At 43.4% G+C, this 22,246-nt stretch overlaps 1 long non-coding RNA gene across 1 annotated transcript in view; it reads right to left on the reverse strand.

The window, feature by feature from the left end:
- LOC149870666 (uncharacterized) overlaps positions 1–8,499 on the reverse strand; it is a 30,258-nt gene extending 21,759 nt beyond the window's left edge. The window contains exon 1 of the long non-coding RNA XR_016440809.1: positions 8,326–8,499. This is a non-coding gene — a long non-coding RNA (uncharacterized LOC149870666). The remainder of the gene's footprint in view (positions 1–8,325) is intronic.
- Positions 8,500–22,246: the final 13,747 nt, after the last annotated feature.

Below are 22,246 nucleotides of genomic sequence, written 5' to 3' on the forward strand. Positions count from 1 at the left end.
TGCAAATGAGCAGGAAAATTCTGCTAATATCCCTCTGAGCACACATTCTCATCCATTACATTGGATCACTTTTGACGTGTGCTAGTTTAATCACAATAAACACAGTAAATATACCCCATCACTGTAGTCTTCACTCAACAGAAAATAAAAATCATGTATTTGTTTTTCACAAAAAGCTTTTGTTCTTAATGTTTATGGCACACGTGTAAGCATAACTAAGTTAAGGAATATCAAAGTTAAGATGACCTATTCCCTGAGATGAGTATACATAATAATCATCTTTAATGACATAATCACATATAGTTTTGCAAATATAGTGGCTCTATACATTTCTCCTCTGTAATATTTCTATTACTGCAATATGGAAATGGCACTTCTATTGGAAATGGTTTATGTTAGCATCAACAGATTTGTCTCTACAGCAGAATAGAGGTTGATTCTGACATAGCCTGCTGTAGCTGTGCTGACCTAATCTAACATGGATAGCAGCAGCAACAAAAATATGTCAGTGATTACTGGGGAGCTTGTACTGTGATTGCTGGCATATGCCTAAGACTGTGCTGCCACATCTTTCCTGCTGTTGTTACCTATCCTGGTTAGATTAAGCTAGTACAGATATTCTAGCAAGCTGCACCTTCATTTTACTGTACAAACAATACCAGAAATCACAGAGGTTTCATGTGACAATGGGAGGGGTGTAATTTGTAGTTGTGTTGGTCTAAGGCAAGGCAGCCAATTATTTTGGGCAGAGGGCCGCTTACTGAATTTTGTCAAGCCATTGAGGTCTGCATGCCAGGCAGCCAAGGGCAGATAAATATTAATTTTCTAAATTTTTAGGGGCCCTGCAGGGCAGATAAAATGGCCTGGTGGGCCACAGCTGGCCCGCGGGCTACCTTTTGTCCTGCCCTATGTCTAAAGACATAGGCAGACAAGGTTCTTTGGGTAAATCCAGTATCTTTTATTAGACCTGGACCAAGTCTAATAAAAGTCTGGTAAGTCTAGAGCAGTCTAATAAAAGATAATGGATTTACCCAAATAAACTTGTCTGTCTGTGACAATGGGAGGTACTTTTACAAACAGTTCATTCAGAAACTCACAAAGTTTCTGTGGGGCCTGGTTCAGAAGATAATACTGTGTAGGTGACCTTTTCATCACCTGCTATGCCAGCATAGGCACACACATTTATATGAATAGACATACATATACACACAAGTTCTGCCAGTTCTAGTGACAGAAGTTGTAATTTAAACATACTCCCTTGACTAAGGAGCCTGAGGAAGTTAGTAATGGGAGCTGGCCATTTTTTAAAGTAGCTATAAGGGTGAAGTTGACATGTGATATTTAGTCCATATGAACAACACTTAAAGGGAAGTGTTTACATGTTAAAGCTCATTAATTTGTGACAGGTGCCCTTGGAGCAGCTTAAAGTTGGATCACTTCTGGTAAGGGTGAATTCTGGGCCATGCTACCTAGCTTGTGTTAAGGTAACTTCAGTCTGCTCTACAAAGAGAAAACAATCAATTTACAGTCCTTCAGTATCCCACGTGGGTTGGGGGGACAGACAAGGTTGGAGGTGGGGAATGGGGGAGTAGCGGGGGGCAAACAGGTCTGGAGGCAGGGGGTGGGGGAATATGGAGCGTAGGGAGTGCATGGGGCCAGATGCAGGGGGTGGGAGGGAGGCACAAGGGGCCAGAGGTGGAGCGGCATCACCACGGGGTGCTGGGTGGTGGTGCTCCATCTCTGTCCAACCCCCCCACATCATTCATGATGAGTAATTTGTTAGTATAACATATATAATATTAAGGGTCAATGTTCTAGTGTTCTCTAGCTTATGACTGATACCTGAAATCTGCTTTTTTTCTCTTAGACTGATAACAATTCCTTGTTTTGTTGTCTCAAATGAGTAATGAATGTCCATTTATCAAATATAAGTGAAACCAATTTACAGGAAATTTGAAACTAGTTATTCATTAAAAGAATGTTGTATCCTGTAAATTTTTTCACACTAGAAAATAGGATGAAATTGAGGGTGCCCATACATGAGCAGCAAGGCTGGTCCGATGCACTGTATCAGCTCAATTAATTGAATCTGCTGGAACATGATAATTATAACAGACTACAGCAGTTCATATATCAGCATTTCTGCACTGAAAAATGGTGGCAGGGGTCCTTTAACTAAAGCTCATTTGAGCTTTAGTTAAAATGCCCCCACGCCATTCTTTAGCACAGATGCTGATACATAAGATGCTCTGGGTGCTTTAATTAGAGCAGCTCTCAGAGCCACTCTGATTAAAGTACCCTCCCACCCCCACTCCTCGACTATGTGTATAAATGCCCTCAGAGCCTAATATGAAGGTGGAAGTTACATCCCCAAAGTCTAGGCAAATTTCATTGTTATATATACATACCCACACAGGAAGAGAAACAGTTGAAGCAGTCTTAAAAATTATCCTGGGCCTAACACTCAATAGGACTAGCACACAAGTTTCCATAACTGACTGCATACAAAAAAGTGATGTTGTCAGCATCACTTTTATCTGAGTTTGGCTCCTCAGCTTAAATGATGACATACCCATTTATAGCTGGGTTAACTGGAGTAGCCTTTGACACAAATCTGGAGCAGGGCTTGAATTCATGCCACTCAAGGTTTGATGAAAGACCTTAACCTCCCAGTCACTGTGTCCCCACTGATCAAAGAATACAAGTGAAATTCCAGCCCCCTTAAATTCAACAGCAGGTCTGATGTTGACTTTTTTTGAGTAAGCATTTAATCTTTCCACCTTTTGTCCTGTTTTAAGTGGCATGAGAGCAGTGAGCTTCTGGGCTTACTCTAGGGCTGTGTTACCCTGTAAGCCCTAGCAAGGATAGTGGTGTCATGAAACCAGGTCTTGTTTAATTCATAACACGAGGAATGTCATCTGTGATCAGCTAGTAGATGATACTAATAAAATGCATAGAGTATGAAATGTGGCTATATCAATATAGTGAAAGTGATCTTACTATCTAGACTTTCTTGCCTCTTTTACACTTTATTGCTTCAACGTAAATTGTGATTCTACCTTTGTACTCTTCAGAAATGGCATTGCAGGTTTTCATGTTTATTGTTCTCTATGACCTCAGATGAAATATGCTCAATTTGTTATTAAAAAAAAAAAAAGATGATATCTAACCCCTGAAATTCAATCTGCTGTATGAAAATTCAAGGTATACTTTTTCCTGGCTTATGCATCATTGATCATGAAGATTTTGTGATGAGAACTCAGTAACAATCCTGTTAAGCCACAGTGGAATGCATCTCACTTTCTCTGGACTGTATCAACTCTGCAATGCTAACAAGAATTAAAAAGTAATAGCCATTTGTTTTACTTACCAAAGAAATCAGCTATGACCATGAATGCACACGGGTAGGAGATCAACTGAATTAGAATGCAAAATCTTCTAGAATACAAGTGTGTTCTAGTATTGAATGAATGTGAGGGTGTGCATTTTTATATTTCTTTTAACCACTCTTTACCTGTCTGTTTGGCAGTGTCTGCAATAGACCTACAAAGTGCCATTACCAAAGTGACCATTGGCAACATAAAAACATGGTGATTGTATTCATGAGTAAGGGATATTGAAAACATCTGCTTTTGTAACCATTTGAAATTTGAGATGAATGAATAATTTTGATTTCATCAGAAAGTCCCTTGAAATAATATTATTTTCCCAGTACATAGAGCTGTGTGTGACAGGGAACTTAGCATGCCCATCACTTCAGGAGGGAAAGAGGCTGCATGAGAAGCAGCCTGCAGACTTCAATTAGATAGTCACCTGACCAGAAAGGGGCCAGGCTTGAAGCATATAAGCCCAGGGCTGGAGCTGATGAGGCAGTTTAACCCTGAGAGCCACAGAGAGAGGAGCTTCTGGGTAATATCTGAAGCTGGGCTAAAGCATCTGGTGGTGAATAAAAAGGACTAAGAGGAGGTAAGGGGATCCCAGTTGGCCCAGAAAGGAGAGAGGGACCAGAGAGCCTGGAGGTTTATAGCCCAGGAGGGGGTGAGTATCAGCAAGGCCCAGGGGTCACTAGTCCAGGAGTGGTAAGTATCCACAGGGTCACAGAGCCTGAAGGTCTCACCGGACTTAGGAGAGGGGCCAGGTCCTGGAGATGGGACAAAGGCCAAGGAGGGCCACAGTCAGATACTGGTAGGGCCAGGGGAGGTCAGGAGTCTTGACTGCCCTAATAGAGGTTCCTGGGCCCAGAGAGAATGGCCAAGGATTGGGGTCACAGCTAGAGACTGAAGGGGCAAAGGAACCCATAGTCCAAGAGGGACAAGGACTGAGACTGGGAGCACATAGCCCAGGAGGGTCATCAGGAATAAGTGTTATCTGCGAGACATGGGCATGGTATAAAGTACAGTTGGAGCCATGTAATTAGTCCTTAAGGCAATGATCATGGAAATGCGTGTTCATGAGAGGAGATCTAAATTGGGAAGTCCTGGGACAATCTCCCTTTTCTGAAAGTAGCATTTCATCAAGGTGTGGCAGGTAAAGAGAAGGGGGGAATGCCCAAAGAGAGACAAATTAGAGAAGGGCTGAGAGGGCTTCAGGGGTATCATGGCCACCCTGGATTTGGACTCTGTTGCACTCTGTTGTTCATAATAAAACAAACATTTGGAGAATCCTCAAGTTATAATATTCAATATGTAGTCAAGGATAAGCAGGAAGTTACACTTTGAAATCTTTTTGTATATAGGAGCCTGACTTAGAACTATGGAATAGTACTCAGTCAGCACCATAAAAGATAAGTACTATAATTCTCAGTGAAGCAATGCCTAAGTACTTTATACATCTATATTTCCATCCGACCATATCTTTAAGGAAGGCACAGTATTTCCTCAAACTTCCTAGAGGATTTTGGTTTGTACAGGAATCGCCACAAGCAAATCTCTAGCTGCCTCCTGTTTTCCACTGCTGTAATTTCAGGAGCAACACATAAAGAGCAAAGGTTATACTTATTCACTTTCAGATGACTTCTGCAAGAAACAAATTAGTGCTGGAACTCTGACAATTACCTTTCTTTAAAGAAACTCAAACAATTTCATCAACTTTCTTTGTTTCAAAAAAGTTCTGCTTAAATAAATTTATAGTAATTTTTCACTAGAGGGCAAATAACAATATGGGGGTAGGCGTACATAGCTTATTTAGATTTACTGTGTCAGCAGGTGCTCTAGATGAAACTACTACCTTGTTTTGTATGCCTGAATAGGCCTTATTGCTGATATTGTATTTGCTTCTATAAAACTAGCATTCAAATTTACTGTGGTATTACAAAAACATAAAAGAGATGGTGAACTGACATTAATATTACTGTAATATAGCTGTTACATTTATTTACATTTACTGTCGTCAGTGTACACTGTGATCATTTACATTCATACTACTGTTATACAAGTAAGATATTACTATCATAATGAAGTTGAATAGCCATCAGAATACGTTTAAAAATAGAAAACAAAAAAGCCTGCTTCTTTACAAATTTAAAATAACAAAAGAAAACACTATAGGAATTCACATTCGATATTGATGGGCAACCATATATGTATATATCTGCATGGACGATATTACATGCAGACATACATACAATGAAAGTTATAGATGCAGTTTTAAAATGGAGAAGAGTCATAACATGCATCCCATGAGCAATATAACAGGTGTGTATCTCAAGGCCGGCCATCACAATGACCTGTTTACCTGTCTGGGCAGTCTACCCACCCATCTCACTTGCCATGTCTTTGATGTAATGAATGAGTTATTTCTAGGCAAGAGGCTGCCCCTTTAATATCCTGATGTTTAGGGTTTATACATGACTCCAACCTCCCCTTATCATGCCCCAAGCCTCATAGGTGTTACTACAGTCTATCACTTCTATGCCTCTCTGATGCTCTATGTGCCTGTATCTATGCCTTGTTGTTGCTAGACTTTCTGCACCATCATATGTACATGCCTCTGGCTCTGAGGCTCTCTGCACCCTCATTTCTGCTTTCGCATGCAGGATCTCCTTCTCTGGTAGTTCCACAGAGAGAGTGCCTTGCTATCTCCAGCCCTGAGCTTATATGTTCCAAAACCCTGTCACCAGTCGTGACTCCTGCAGGTGTGTTACCCAATTACCTCCTTACACTGTTACTGCAGCAACCCACAGCTGGGGAGCTCTGCTGGATAGGCTTCTTCAGCCTTAAAGGAGCAGTCACAACTTAGTGCTCTGCTACAATCAATATAATTATATTGCTATGTTTGACATTATGTATTGCCAAATATAGTCAATGGGCAAATAATTTTCTCACTTAGAATTTTTTTTTCTTAAAAAAGGTACTCAGGGAGCTGGCAAGGCATCATGGCTCAGCCCCTGGCATGGATCTTTGAGAACTCCTGGAGCTCTGGTGAAGTACCTGATGATAAGAAGAGGGCCAATGTCATGCCTATCTTCAAGAAAGGGAGGAAAGTAGATCCAGCAAACTACAGGCCCATCAGCCTGACCTCCATCCTGGGGAAGGTCTTCGAAAACATTATCAAGGAGGCCATCCTTAACAGATTAGTTAAAGGCAATATCCTGAGGGATACCCAATGTGGGTTTGTTGCGAGTAGGTCTTGCTTGACCAATCTCATTTCCTATTATGACCAGGTGACTTATCACCTGGACAAGGGGGAAGAGATCGATGTCGTATACCTTGAATTTAAAAAAGTCTTTGATCTGGTATCCCACAATCACCTCTTGGCTAAACTGGCTAATTGCAGCCTTGACCTCACCATGATCCACTGGCTGGGGAACTGGCTCCATGGTAGGACCCAGAGGGTGGTGGCCTATACTGTTTAACATCTACATCAATGATGTGGACATTGGTGTCAGAAGCGGACTGGCCAAGTTCTCCAATGACACCAAACTCTGGGGTAAAGCATCCACACGTGAGGACAGGAGTGATCTGGCAGATCTGGACAGACTCATGAAATGAGTGGACGAGAACCTGGTAGTGTTCAACACCGAAAAATGCAAGGTTCTCCACCTTGGGAGGAAAAATATTCACCATGCTTATAGGCTCGGTAGTGCTACGCTGGTTAGCACTACAGATGAAAGGGACTTGGGGGTCATGGTTGATCACAAGATGAGCATGAGCCTGCAATGCGATGCTGCGGCTAGTAAAGTGAGCAAAACACTGGCTTGCATCCATAGATGCTTCTCAAGCAGATCCCTGGATTTCATTCTCCCACTGTACTCGGCCTTGGTGTACTGCATCCAGTTTTGGGCTCCGCAATTCAAAAAGGATGTGGAGAAGCTTGAGAGGGTGCAGAGGAGAGCCACGCACATGATTAGAGGTCAGGAAAACAGACCTTATGATGAGAGGCTGAGAGCAATGGGGCTATTCAGCCTGGAAAAGCTAAGGCTCAGGGGTGATCTTATGGCCACTTATAAGATTAAGATTATCAGGGTTGCTCATCAGGATCTGGGGGAACGACTGTTCACCAGAGCTCCCCAAGGGATGACAAGGTCAAACGGTCACAAACTCCACTGTGACCGGTTCAGGCTGCACATAAGAAAGAACTTCTTGACTGTCCAGGCCCCCAAGGTTTGGAACAGAGTGCTACCTGAGGCGGTTCAAGCACCCACTTTGAACGCATTCAAAACACATTTGGATGCTTATCTTGCTGGGATCCTATGATCCCTGGTGACTTCCTGCCCCTGGGGCAGGGGGCTGGACTTGATGATCCTCCAGGGTCCCTTCCAGCCCAAATGTCTATGAAGTTTATGAAATGCAAACACAGTTATACACATATATACCTTTTTGCATATACCTTTTTGCTAAAATGTGTATTCCTGTATGTTTCCTTTATAAATAAGATTCTTTCTGAATTTCTTTCCCAGGTGTAAGCTCTATGAAGGTTTAAAGTTAATAGATGTATTTGATCATATATTTGACCTAAAACATCACATTATGATCAAGCTCATTTCATTTCATCAGCTGAAGCTCACAACTTCTGCTCTTCTTCCTTCCACCGTGCTGAACTTTTCCTTTTAATAGTTGGCTCTTCCTTGATTTTTTTTTCTGTTGATCTTCAGACAAATTCTATGTGAAATGTGTATAAAGTTTGTGATAGAAACCTTGAAATCTTCACTAAAGTGGAATGTATTAGTTCTGTCTAAAAATATGACCCAGTATATAGCAGATTTTTTACTCTTCCTAGCCTTATCATACAATTGATTGGGAAATTTAAAGTTATTTGCTTTAAAATATTGTCACAAAATCCTAAAATAAAACTGAGATTAAAAATGTAACAAAATAGTTCACTTACCTTTAGAAATCACTTGTTGACCTCAGAGTAGCTTGAGGAAACTGTTCAAATCCATCATTTAAGCAAACACAAGCAGGTTCAATCATTTTATGAGTCACAAAGTAGAGAAAAACAGCATGGAGTCTAGAGGAAGCATACTGTAATATACAAACTTCATTTGAGGATTTCATAGAATACCATTTTTTTGTGTGTAAATCCCTTCCACATTTGGTAATATTCCTTGATCATTTGTCTGTAAAACTTGCATTTTCAGATAGTGAAATCATTTCACTCTTGACACTGCAACATGTAGCTGGCAGTGTCCAAATGCAGGCTATGGTAGGTAGACACATACTCTATCAAGTGTTTTACCTTGGCTTCTGTTGATAGTCATTGCAAAAGCTACTTCAATAGGAAATTGCCTAGAGCTCTGTTTGATGGGCATAATGTGATTCTTGGTAAATGAATATGTTTTCCAGTAGGCTCTCCTATTATTACTTCCAAGTTTACAGTACTGTCATGAAGTATTTTATGTCTTGTGCTACTGATTAAGCTAAATTTCAGATTCCTATTTCACAACAGAATCACAGTAATTTCCACCTTAAGCATGACTTTGTTGGGAGGCAAATTGTTTAGTGACAATCTGTTGAGAAGCTCATCATAGTTTCATAGTTAGTAGGGTCAGAAGGGACCTGAGCAGATCATGAAGTCTGACCCCTTGCCATGGTAGCAAAGGTGATTGTCAAGCCTTGTCTTAAAGACCCCAGGATAGGAGCCAGCACCACTTCACTTGGAAGTTGGTCCCAGATCCTAGCTGCCCTGACAGTGAAGTAGCGCCTCCTGATATCTAGCCTGAATCTACCCTCTGCCAGCTTGTGACTGTTATTTCTAGTCACTCCTGGTAGTGCTTGGGGAAACAGGAACTCCCCCAACTCCTGCTGGTCCCCTCTAACTAGTTTCTAACAGGCCACTAGATCCCCCCTCAGCCTTCTCTTGTGGAGACTGAACAGGTTCAGGTCCCGTAGTCTGTCCTCATAGGGCCTGCCCTGCTGCCCCCTGATCATATGAGTGGCCCTCCTCTGGATCCTCTCCATGTTGTGCACATCTCTCCTGAAATGGATGCAGTACTCCAGCCGCGGCCTGACCAGTGCCACATAGAGGGGGAGTATCACCTCCTTGGACCTGCTTGAGATGCACCTGTGGGTGCATGACAAAGTATGGTTGTCCTTTCTGACTGCATCCCCACACTGCTGGCCCATATTCATCTTGGCATCAATGATGACTCCAAGTTCCTTTTCTGCCTCTGCACTGACAAGAAAGGAGTTCCCCAGCCTGTAGGTATGCTGCTGGTTCTTCCTTCCCAGGTGCATCACCTTGCACTTGTTGGTGTTGAATCCCATCCTATTCTCATCCGCCCAACCCTGTAACCTGTCTAGGTCCAATTGTAGCCTATTCCTTCCTTCCATTATGCCCACATCCCCGAAATCTTAGTTCTAACATGCCCACATCCTCCCACATCTTAGTATGCTTAAGTAATGTTCTTTCTTTTTTAAGTAATGGTTTTTTTTTTTCCTTTTTAATAATATTTGACAACAGCTTTCCTGTTTTCCTGGCTTTTGTGGTTATCTGTTAGTTTACATCATCTGCATGATCTGGATGTCCTGCTGTCAGATTTTCTGTTTCTGATTTCCTGTTTCAATATTTTATGTGTACACGGGAGAAATAAAGAGATTATTTATTCAAAAACATTAATATATAGTAACTTAAGCAATTACTTATCGATCACTGCAGACTGAAGCCCAGCACTGACTGCCAGCTTGCTTAAAGGTTCATAGGTTGCATGTGCACATAAGGTGTATCCAGACAAGCCCTCACATGCTTTTTGTCACATCTCAAAGCCATTTGAGATGCAGCAAGAGGCATGTTGTTGTAACCCATGCCAGCCCCCTTAGGCAGGTCTGCTGACTGAGGTCTCCCATGGAGAAGTGTGTCCCTCACCCTCACCACCCAAGAATTTGGTCCACATCCAATAAAGAAATTGGGTTGTTTATTATATACAACTATATACATAAAGGAAATGGGTCATGAAAAGAAGAGATATATATCAACAATTTAAATAAAGTTTACAACTGCAATATTAGGTTAATAATTCCAACACACTGGTGGTCCCTCTTGCATCAAACAACCTCAATAATTACATTTCCCTGGTGATAACTCTTTAAAACAGTTTCCCCCCATATAACCCAGGTTAATTTCCCTCTGGTCACAATCCCCTTCCCACAGCAATAAATAGAAATAAAGCTTTAACTATGATCCACCACTAGATTGTGCAGGTGAGGCTTCTGCTGCTCTGGGGAAAGTGGACTCTTTGGTCTTTCTTGGTAATTCAGCAAAGAACAAGTCTCCAGTCAGCCACTGCAGGTAATAGGCTTCTTTTCTTTAGTTTCTTTTTGAAAAATGCACTTCCTGCAAACACTAGGGGTTAAATGTCCCCTCACACACTCATGCAGGGTTTGGGATTCTCACAGCCTGCTCCCTCTCTGGGCTGTCTCTCTCCCTCAGCACCTCCACGTGAAGACAGTGGATTCCCACTGCAGGTCTCTGTTTCTTCAGTACATGCTTTTCCAGCTCAAACAAAGAACTTCCCTCCTCAGGTCTCAAAACAGGCAGCTTCTACAGGCTCCCAGTCAGATTATAACCCCCATCCTCCCCCCCACTTCCTTCCTTGGGTACCTGTGTCCCTGATTGCACAGCTCCTACCCGGGATGACTCAGGCTCTCCTCCATTCTGATGCTGATGGTCCCAGATTCTAGCTCCCCCTGGCTGCAGATCCAGGAGAAGCTGGGCAAGGTTATTTTGCCCCAAGTGGCACAACTTGCCCCACACCAAAGTGTCCAGGCCCATGCGCTCAAAAATCCCTAGCTCAAATTTGTGCTGCTTCTATTTCAGCTGCTGCAAGTGCATGTGCCTGCATTTGTGGACACTCCCATACAGTTTATCACATAATGCTTTTTTTTGTGGCCCTTGTAAAAATAAATGTCTTGTGGTTTTTTTTTCAAATTTTTGCATGATTTTTTAATTTTGTGCCAATATACACACTATAAGCTTTAAAATGATATATCATGTATAAGCATAAATACCTTAAACATTTCTTAGACCAGCTAATCCTTAGTGTATCAGTATATAGATTAATGAATTAATTTAAAGAAGTGGAAAGAAAACACAACTTTTTTCTGAAAAAAATAGAACAGAAGGCAGCAGAGAAGTTGAAACTCTTAAAACAGATCAGAGAAAACAGCCTTTGCCACTGAACAATAGCACCTTTAAGTACAGACTGTAGGAGTAAATAGTGTTCTAAAATTTGCAATGTTCTAAATATAGAAGGTTAGGTAGTATTCACTGAAATTGAAACTTGTCTCTGCAAAAAAAATCATTAAGCATTCTCATAATTTGTAAATCAATTCAACATTAAGATTTTTCATTAAAATGGGGAAAAAACAGAGTCTAGTGATTATATCCAAAGCATCTATTCAAACTTCCTAGTTAGCATTATAATACATCAATGAATACGAGGCAGTAAAGGGGAAAGAGACTTAATGGTGGGGTCTACTACAGATCACTCAACCAAGGGGAAGAGCTAAACCAGGAATTCTTAAGTCAGCTCACAGAGGTAGTTAAGTCAAAGCATGCTGTCATCATGGGTGACCTTAACTTTCCAGACATTTGCTGGGAAAAGCAGTCAGCCAGGTCTGACCACTCACATAGGTTCCTAGCCAGAATGCAGGACCTCCATCTAACACAGGAGGTGCACAGCCCCACCAGGGGAGATGCCTTGTTGAACCTGGTGAGGGGAATGCAGGTGCTCGACCACCTGAGCGACAGCGATCATTGCCTGCTGGAATTCACCATCCAGCGCAAGGTGGCAAAGGCCTGCAGCAAGGCAGCAGGCCTAGATTTCAGGAGGGTGGACTTCAATGAGCTAAGGAGAATAGTCGGGGAATCACTGAGATTCCTGAGGAGAGGGGAGCCAGGTGTCCAAGAAGAGTGGTTGCTCCTTAAGGAGACGATCCTCCAAGCCCAAAGGGAGGTAATCCCAACATAGATCAAAGGTAGTGGAGGGCACAAAGGCCCCCATGGCTCATCAAAAGCATCCGGGAATGTCTTCTAGCTAAAAGGGAGGTACATCCAATGGAAGAGAAGGGCCATCACCAGGGAGGATTAAACTGTGGTTGCTCGGGGATGCAGGGGGGTAGTCAGGAAGGCCAAGGTGGAGATGGAACTGGGACTAGCTTCCCAAATCAAGGACAACAAGAAGTCCTTTTTTAAATACATAGAGGGCAAAAAGAAGGTACCGGGTAGCATGGGGCCCCTGCAAGACACGCTAGGAAATTTGGTCATCACACCAGATGACAAAGCTAACCCTAATGACTTCTTTGCCTCCATTTTCCTGAGAAGGGACCAGATCAGCCCCCCCACTGGACCCCTCTCAGGCCCCAGGGGCAGCGCACCTAGGTCATGGGTCAGGTAGGAGCTAGCCAGGGAACTTCTGGAGGGACTGGATGTATTTAAATCAGCTGATCTTGACAATCTCCACCCCAGAGTGCTGAGGGAATTAGCTGATGTCATTGTGGGACCCCTGGCATGGCTTTACGAGCACTCGTGGTGCTCTGGTATGATGCCAGAGGACTGGAAAAAGGCCAATGTTGTTCCCATCTTCAAAAAAGGGAGGAAGGAGGACCCAGGGAACTATAGGCCAGTTAGTCTTACCTCGATCCTGGGTAAGCTTTTGGAGAGAATTATTCTGGCACATGTCCACAAGGGGCCAGTAGGGGAGATTATGCTTAGGGGCAACCAACATGGGTTCATTAGAGGCAGGTCCTGTCAGACCAACCTGGTGGCCTTCTACAACCAGATCACAAAATCCTTAGATGCAGGGGTAGCAGTGGACATAGCCTTTCTGGACTTCCAGAAGGACTTCAACACTGTCTCTCACCCTGTTCTCATTAAGAAACTGGGGGACTGTGGTGTTGACACCCACACAGTTAAATGGGTCACCAACTGGCTGGAGGGCCGCACCCAGAGAGTGGTAGTGGATGGGTTATTTTCAACCTGGAGGGATGTGGGCAGTGAGGTTCCACAGGGCTCAGTCCTTGGGCCCACATGGTTCAAAATCTTCATCAGTGACTTGGACAAGGGGGTAAAAAGTACTCTGTTCAAATTTGCTGATGACACTAAGATGTGGGGGGATGTGGGCACTTTAGAAGGAAGGAATAGGCTACAATCAGACCTAGACAGGTTACAGGGGTGGGTGGATGAGAATAGGATGGGATTCAACACTGACAAGTGCAAGGTGATGCACCTGGGGAGGAAGAACCAGCACCATACTTACAGGCTGGGGAACTCCCTTCTCATCAGCGTAGTCAGGAAGGACAACCATACCTTGTCATGCATCCATAGATGCATCTCAAGCAGGTCCAAGGAGGTGATACTCCCTGTCTATGCAACACTGGTAAGGCCGCAGCTGGAGTACTACATCCAGTTCTGGGTGCCGCACTTCAGGAGGGATGTGGACAACATAGAGAAGGGCCAGAGGAGGGCCACTCGCATGATCGGGGCAGCAGGGCAGGCCCTCCAAGGACAGGCTACAGGACCTGAACTTGTTCAGCCTCCACAAGAGAAGGCTGAGGGGGGATCTAGTGGCCTGTTAAAAACTAGTCAGAGGGGACCAGCAGGAGTTGGGGGAGTCCCTGTTTCACCAAGCACTACGAGGAGTGACTAGAAATAACGGTCACAAGCTGTCAGAGTGTAAATTCAGATTAGACATCAAGGAGGCGTTACTTCACTGTCAGGGTGGCTAGGATCTGGGACCAACTTCCAAGTGAAGTGGTGCTGGCTTCCACCCTGGGGGTCTTTAAGACAAGGCTTGACAATCACCTTGCTGGTGTCATTTGACCCCAGTACCCTTTCCTGCCATGGCAGGGGATCAGACTTGATGATCTGCTCAGGTCCCTTCTGACCCTACTAACTATGAAACTATGATTTCAAACAGTATATTGATTTGAATACACAAGAGCAACAACACATCTTTAACATAAAATGTGTTTTTTGACTGAATCATAGACAATTTCTTAAATGTTGTAATTTTTGGAAATGTTATAATTACAGTTCTATCCTGATACGGGTCTGTGCAGAAATGGCACTGCAGGATTCTATGCTCAATACCACACATTTCTTTCCACATCAAACTTTCTCAGCTTGCAAGCACAAAGATGGGTTTCTTCCAGATTCCTAAAAGCCTGGCCAGTAGACTCATCCCTGGCTTTGACCATCAATGGTCTCTTTCCATTTCAGCTGTCATCACCAATAACAGAGACTCTGAAGGCCAAATTATGCCCACATTTACATCTGTACATTGTCTTCAGTTTATGCCTTTCCTGACACCTGTGCAACCCCATTAGCCTTTAGTGTAGTTGTGAAAGTGTTGCTGAAGGAATAATCAGAGGCAGTAGTGTTGTACAGGTGTCACTAAGAGCATCATTGGGCCTGCAGAGCCTTTGTTACTGGTGCTGATGCACAAGATGGAAAGAACCCAATTTGGCTTTCAGATTTCAGGGTCAGTTTGCAGGGCAGGCAATTAGAAAGAGCAATTTGTTCTTCCAAATTAGACACATTTTATACAGAAATCTTGAGAGAGGAATATGTGCCTGATAATATCTATTATTTATCTGTAGTTTCTGAAATTCTAGAAGTGGTAAATGACTGCATATGCATAAAGTACTTTGTTTAAATGAAAAGTTTTGTAATGACTGCATATTATCATTAATGTCCCAATTTTTTGATCTATTCTGGCTGCTTGGATGTGCTAGGATTGTAAAAGTGCCCTCAGAAGCACTTTCACACTTGTCAGGTTCTGTGGAATATCCCTTGCTTATATGGAGGAGTTACCTGTGTAGTCCAAACCACCATTTCATTTTCCATACTTTGTCTTCCTTGTCAGAACAGGATATTCCTACAAGATCCAGAACATTCCTTTGGCTCTGCAGACTGCTGAATACAATTCAAAGCAGCCCCGAGAGTGCTCTGAATTGTATCAGGCTCATTCTAACCCTGCCAAACAAATGCGGAAGAGAGATGCAGCCAATTTTGTTCCCATCTATCCCATCTGATGCAAGTGGATCTGGATACTTAGGGTGTATATAGATAAAACAGGGACCCTAAATTAAAGCAGTGGGTTTTAAAAAACACCACCTCAGTTCTGATTAAACCCCTGTGTCATGCACACACCCTGCTGATTTATCTGTCTCTCTGGTGGGGAGGGGAGGGTGAGCTGCCAGCAGACAGAGCAATCCCTGGGCTGCAGGGGGATGCTGATGCTTCCCTCTGCAGCAGCTGCACCCCCATGCCCAGCCAGCACCCACCCACAGGCACCTGGCTCAGGCAGTCTGGGGAGGCAATACATCTGTGGAGGAAAGCACTGGGCCCCTGTGCAGCTCAGGCAGGCAGGCTCCAGGGCAGGAAAAAAAAGAACAGGCTCACTGCTTTTCTTGGGTGGAGCTGCTTTCCTGGACTACTGTCAGGCTTTCTGCAGGCTTTCCTGAAGAGCTGTGGAGCTGCACAGAGCCCAGTGCTTTGCTCCATGGCTGTAGGATCAGCAAACTAAATTCCTCAAAGGAATTTTAGTTTGCTGTGCCCCCCAAGTCATTTAAGGCACAATACGTCACTGAATTTCCTATAGTGGCTGGAATTAATGTGCAATATACCACTGAGGCATGAAAACACCAACACCATTGAAGTGGTGCAAAAGCATTTAGCCCACTTTAAAGTGTTGTGCAAATATGCCTCTCGTTTTGTCTACACACAGCCTTAAATTATTAATGCAGCCTCATAGCCTCAACCTTACCAATACCATCTGTAGAAAAGGATTTGGGAAAGACTAAAGGGGCATGTCCAGACCAGCACAAATGTGTGGTTGTTAGTACTGCACACCCCTCTGCAAGGCCGCAAGCCATATGCACCACACATGCAGGCATTTGGCACACTGCTCATTTGCAGCGTGGTGAGTTTTTTTGACACTGGGAAATCCCAGTGTCAAACAAACCCATGACAGAAAAAGGTGGGGTACTGCACATGAAAGCAGCATGCGGTGCCCAAAATTAGAACCTGGACAGCTGAAACCACACTCTGGCTGCTGGCCAGGCTCCATGAACCAAGATCACTGCCATTGGGGCCCTGGGGAGTCCCCAGAGCTCCAAGTAAGGCTGCTGGGGCTATCCCAGGTGCTTTCCCTAGCCTCCCCACCCAGGGCAACTTGCCCCAAGCCAGAGTGCTTTGTGCCAGACTGCTATTTGTCTCCAGGGAAATACATGTGCATTCTTGTCTGGATGCTCCAAAAACCTCAGTAATCGAGTACTAAACCTTTTGGGTTGAGGAAAGGGGAAACTATTCATTTTCAGAATGAATAGTTGGCAAATGGAAGTGAAAGCATCTGATCAAGGAACAAGGATATTACTATGTAACTCTGCCTGAAAATGTCAGTACAGTGTCAGTTTCAATGTGTTTGCACTGAACAATGTCTATCCAAATGGAAAAGTATGCTCAGAGTGGGGGGGGGCGGGGGGAAGCAAAACCCCTCTGTTCCCATTCCCCTCAAGCAAGCCTTGAGTCTGTCTTCAACTGCATTCTTCATTTGCAGCTCAAGGTCTGCTAGCACAAACAAGCTGACTGTATCCAAGAATAAATGACATAATCAGGAGATGGCTCATGAGCTTCAAAGTTAGATTCTTACCATAAGCAAAAGCACTCAGGACACTTAAAGCACTAGCCCCGCACCATTTCTCAAAAAGCACCTAGAGCAAAAACTATTTTTTCTCTTTAAATGCTTTATTTGGAATCCAGGGCAGAATTATCTCTGATCTTCTCTACACAGCTCCTTTTCCATTGAGGTGTGTCCACTACACACAGACATCTGCTCAAGTTGAAGTGCTTTATAGATTCATAGATGGTAAGGCTGGAAGGGACCTTGGAAGATCATCAGTTCCATCCCCCTGCACCAAGCAGGAAAGACAACTGGGGTCAGGTGACCCCAGCAATGTGACTGTCCAGTCTCCTTTTGAAGATTTCCAGGGCAGGCAATTGCACCGCCCCTGGAGGGAACTTATTCCACAGTCTGGACATCCTAGTTATGAAGTAGCTTTTCCTAAGGTTCTGTCTGAAACAATCTTCCAGGAGGTTGTGACTGTTACTTCTGGTTTTCCCCAAGGATGCCCTGGTGAACAGTCGTTCACTGAGCCCTTGTTGTATGCCTCTGATGTAGTCGTAAGCTTCTACCAAGTCCCCTCTCAGCCTTCTTTTTTTCAGGCTGAAGAGCCCCAGATCCCTCAGTCTTTCCTCACATGGCTTGCCACTCAAGTCTCTGATCATAAGGATGGCCCTTCTCTGGACTCTCTCAAGCTTTACCATGTCCTTGTTGAAGTGTGGTGCCCAGAGCTGGCTGCAGTACTCCAACTGTGGTCTCACCAATGCTGAGTAGTGCCGGAGAATCAGTTCTTTGGTCTTCTTGGAGATGCATCGATTGATGCGTGCCAGGTTATTGTTAGCCCTGATGGCTACAGACAGGAGCCTGTTCTGGCTCACCAGCCCCCTAGGCTAGGAACAGACATTACACATAAACCAGTTTAAGTCATCATAAACTGATTTAAACCTGTTAGAGAACAAAAATTCAGTGCAAATAAACCAGTTTCAAAATGGCTGAAACCAGTTTGAGATAAACCTGGTGGAATGCACTACAAGACTTAATTGCTTTGTCTCATATTGGTTTATGCAATGTCTGTCCCAGACCCCTTACTGGTTTAAATTAAACCAGCCTCCTACAGCATCCTGGCATGCTATCTGGGCTGGGCAGAGCTCTGCTTTCTGCTCCAGTGAGCTGGGCTGGTAACAAGAAGCCTGCTCTTGCCAGCACCCCCCCCATTTTGTGCCTTTCTTTTTTCTTCTGAGTATTGGCAAACACCTAGCACACTCATTCTATGGATGTGGCAAGGTTCAGAGCAAGCCAGAAAACTGAAGTAGTTCTCTGTAGGAGAAACCTGCAAACTATATCTACATATCAGTTAAGCTCAGTGTCACTAAAGAAAACAAGAGAACTAAAATATCCACTTCAAAGATTGTAAATATATCCTGTGCTCACCTAAATCACTCACTATCCCCAGTAGCCTTCGATCCTCACTACCTCAAACTGTATTTTTATATATTTCTCACAGTGCATTTTTATATTTCATCTGTCTCATCTTTACCATGGCATTTTGTGTTTTATATTTTATACTTTTAAACCTTTAAGGAATTTACTCCCCGTAGAATGAAGTTACACTCTGGGCCATTGTTAAAAACTGCATTGAAACTGTAATTGTAAAATGATAAAATCTACTATACTTGGCTGGTCTTTTGAGTGAATGCACGTGTATGATGATGATCAGTAGGTAATTAAATGACAAAACAAGAACATCTGGCTGTTAATTGACAATAGCCTAGCCAGAGTAATTTACCATTACAAACCTATACACTACAAGCCATTTTAAGATAATCAAGCCAAGGAACTGATCCCTGGAGTGAGCACCTATCCTATTGACTATTCCTGTAACCCATGACAATACAGCCATTAAGTCAATCAAGTCAAGGGTGAACTCCCAAAACTATACCATGGGGTGGAATCACTGGTGACTGTGGCTGACAGCTGTCATGCACTACTCAAGACCCATGTGGGACAGCCACCTCCAGATTGGGCAGCCAAGATGATGTTCAGGGGTTCACACAAGTCTGCCAGAAAGGGATAAAAGGCAGTGAAGCATGGCCCTCAGTGATATCCTTTCATCCAGCACCTGACCTACTGAGACAGAAGGACAAGCAGACTACCCCTTTCTGGAGAGGACATAGCCTTGAAGGAAACTAACCATTGACATCAGACTCCAGGCCCTTGGATGGGTAGATATACTAGCAGCCATGCTCTCACAGTCACTAGAGCAGCTACTATACACTATACTGCATGAGTTTAAATGACGTGGATTTGAATGAGTGAGTGAGTGTGTGTGTGTGTGTGTGTGTGTGTGTGTGTGTGTAAGGTGACCAGTACCCATCATAACTTGAAGTTTGCATTTCTGATGTTATTGGTAACTTCACATCCCATACAATAAATCAGAATTTATTATGATTCTGTGAGTTCCTCCTTTGTAGCCAACAAGCTGGCCCCTCCCCTCTTCTGTCTAGCCAGATCAGGGGCAGGGTGTGCCCAGACACTGGATTGCCATGACACCTGAGGTAAATTCTTCCCCCCGTCCCCTCTCCCCCACCTCCGCCGCTTCCACTGACAAACCCTGAGGACCTCAGCTGAGGTTTTCCAGCCCCAGCTGCACCTTCACAGCTTGCCTGAAGCCAGGCAGGGATGAAATTAAAGCACAATCTCTGTAGCTTGTCTGCAGTCAGGCAGGGAGGAGATTAATTCAACAGCATGTCCCTCCCAGAGTGAGGGGTGGGGTGTGAGGGGGTAGGCAAGATAATCCCCTGTGTGCAAATCTAAGCCCTGCACCTCTGAGCCCAGAGCTGAGACCTGTAGGACCAGACTGAGAGGTGGGAAGTGTTGGGAAAGACCTGACAATCATCATACATGCTGTAGATGTAGTTAAGGGAAGTTGCAGACAGTTTCACCAAAGAATTCAGAGAGCTACACTTACAGTATAAAGCAGAACATGTAAAAGGTGGGAATAACTAAACAAAGCCTTTCTGAATGCCTGTCTGTAAGGAGACACTCTGCCTTCAGGATTAGTAAAACTAATTCTTGTCTTCCTCATTTACATTTTAAGTTACACTAAGTTGTGTATGCTGTGTTTTACCAGGCTGTATCTTAGCTTAGGTGAAGATTTTTGGTAGTTCCCTGTTGTGTGCTTTGCAAACTGCTGTGTTCAATACATGTTTACTTTAGAGAAAGGACTTTTCCCCCATCCCCACTTCTCAGTCTGGCAGCAGCTGCTCCCCTCCCCCCCCTCCCCCGCCGGCTAGTGGCTGGTATCCTGTTTGTTGTGCTAGCCTTGGTTGGTGCCTGGCCATGCCCCCTCCATTCCATTAGGGTGGGGTGAGAACCTTGGAGAGTGTCTCTCTTCTCTCCCCTTCAGCATTGGCTGGCAGACATGCTGTAGTACCCTGCAGCTTCTGGCTTGAATAACTGCAGGCACGTGGCTGCATTTCCTGATTTCAGAGAATGTCTGTCCAGTCATTAATCAGTTTAAGCTATGCAGCTTAGACTCATCTGCAAAGAGTGAATCAATTCAGGCTTAGACTTTCTGCATGTCTGTCCCTAGCCCTAGTGGCAACTCACATCTGCAGCTCCTAGTCCTGGCCCTGCTCACTAGGCCTCTAGTGGCAAGTCACAGCTGTGCAAGTGGTAGACAGTCAAATAAAGTTTCTAGACTAAGGCTGTGACTGCTTCAAACTCCAAGCTACTACAAACACCAATCAACATTTGTGCAGCTCAGGCAAGGTGTAGCAAGGCTCTGGAGCACATACTTACATTGTCCTATGACTACTCATGATATGTAAAGTTAAGAACATGAACAAATGTTTGTAGTACTATAAGGGCCTATATGGTGGTAAAGTGATCTTTAGGGGTACCTGTTTTGTAGACAGCACCTACCAACTTCATGAATTGCTTGTTTTCTTCTTTCCTTTTTACTGTGAGGAGACTTCATATTTTCCTCCATTAAAAAGTCAAGGGCACCTTCCGTCATTTCTTTTATATATTCTCTTTGGGGACCCAGTGGGATACTTTACAGGAATAATTCTGTAAAACTGGAATGGAAGTGAGAGCCTGAAAGAAGACCTTATACCTTCCTGAGCACATCACATGAACTGTCAGGTATTTTTCTTATCATATGTGAGGGAGAATCTGGTGTGTGTTGAGGTTATCAGCACTCAGAAAACATAAGTACAGATGAGTCACATTCAAATTGTATTATGTAAAGACAGCAGAAGATGTATATAATAAGAGCTTAAAAGCTCAAAATAGTATCCCTGTTCCTGGGACATTCTTGCAAATTAGGGGGAAAAATCCTTATATAAAGCTAATTTAATAAAACAGATAATTTTGGTTCTCTGACCAACCACATTATATCTAATTATCAATATATATTATCAATACATGTACAGTTAGCACAGACAGGTGTGGATGTTCTTGAATTAGCATTCTCTAATCAAGAAAGTTTTAGAAGCCAATATTGTCATGTTCCAAATACCAGAAAATTCTAGGAAAAAAAGAGGCAGAAGAACTTGAGTATAGCATGTAGGTACTTCAGGATATTAGGTTTGAGAGAAAGTACTAAGGGCAAAGAAGAAATTCCACTCTATAGAAAATTGTGTTTGCCAGGTGCTAAAGCTTCAATGTAACAGGCATTCATCCATAGAAAGAGTTCAGAGATCTACTGTCATTTCATAACAATGACTTTTATACCTCTTATTTTGTGGGGATATAAGGAGCTTCAAATACTGAAAGCAACAAGTATTCTTCAGTTGCTGTGACTGGGAAGTTTAGAATATCATTATCATTATCAGAACTGATGAAGGTATGTTTCAAACAATGAACTTCCTTGTAACGGGGTTCTTCATCCAGAAAAGTTCTGATTTACTCTTTTAGTAAAACTGCAAATCCAGAATCAGTGCAGCAATTTAATTCATCTAATAATATTTATCCAGGGCAGCAATTGAGAAAAGAAAGACTGCTGGCACCACAGCCAATTCCATCAAGGGACTTGCATCAGTGTACTCCCTATGAGGGAGCTGTCTTCGGTAGTGGAGTTCACAAACCCTATAGGTGCTACAAATGGGATTTTTAACAGCCAGCAACCTAAGTAAGCAAATATTTAAGGGCCTTGTCACATGGGACATTTAGTATGTGTTAAAT

The sequence above is a fragment of the Crocodylus siamensis genome, chromosome 2 (genome assembly GCF_052110815.1).
Source record: "Crocodylus siamensis isolate JL-2025a chromosome 2, ASM5211081v1, whole genome shotgun sequence".
Taxonomy (NCBI): domain Eukaryota; kingdom Metazoa; phylum Chordata; order Crocodylia; family Crocodylidae; genus Crocodylus; species Crocodylus siamensis.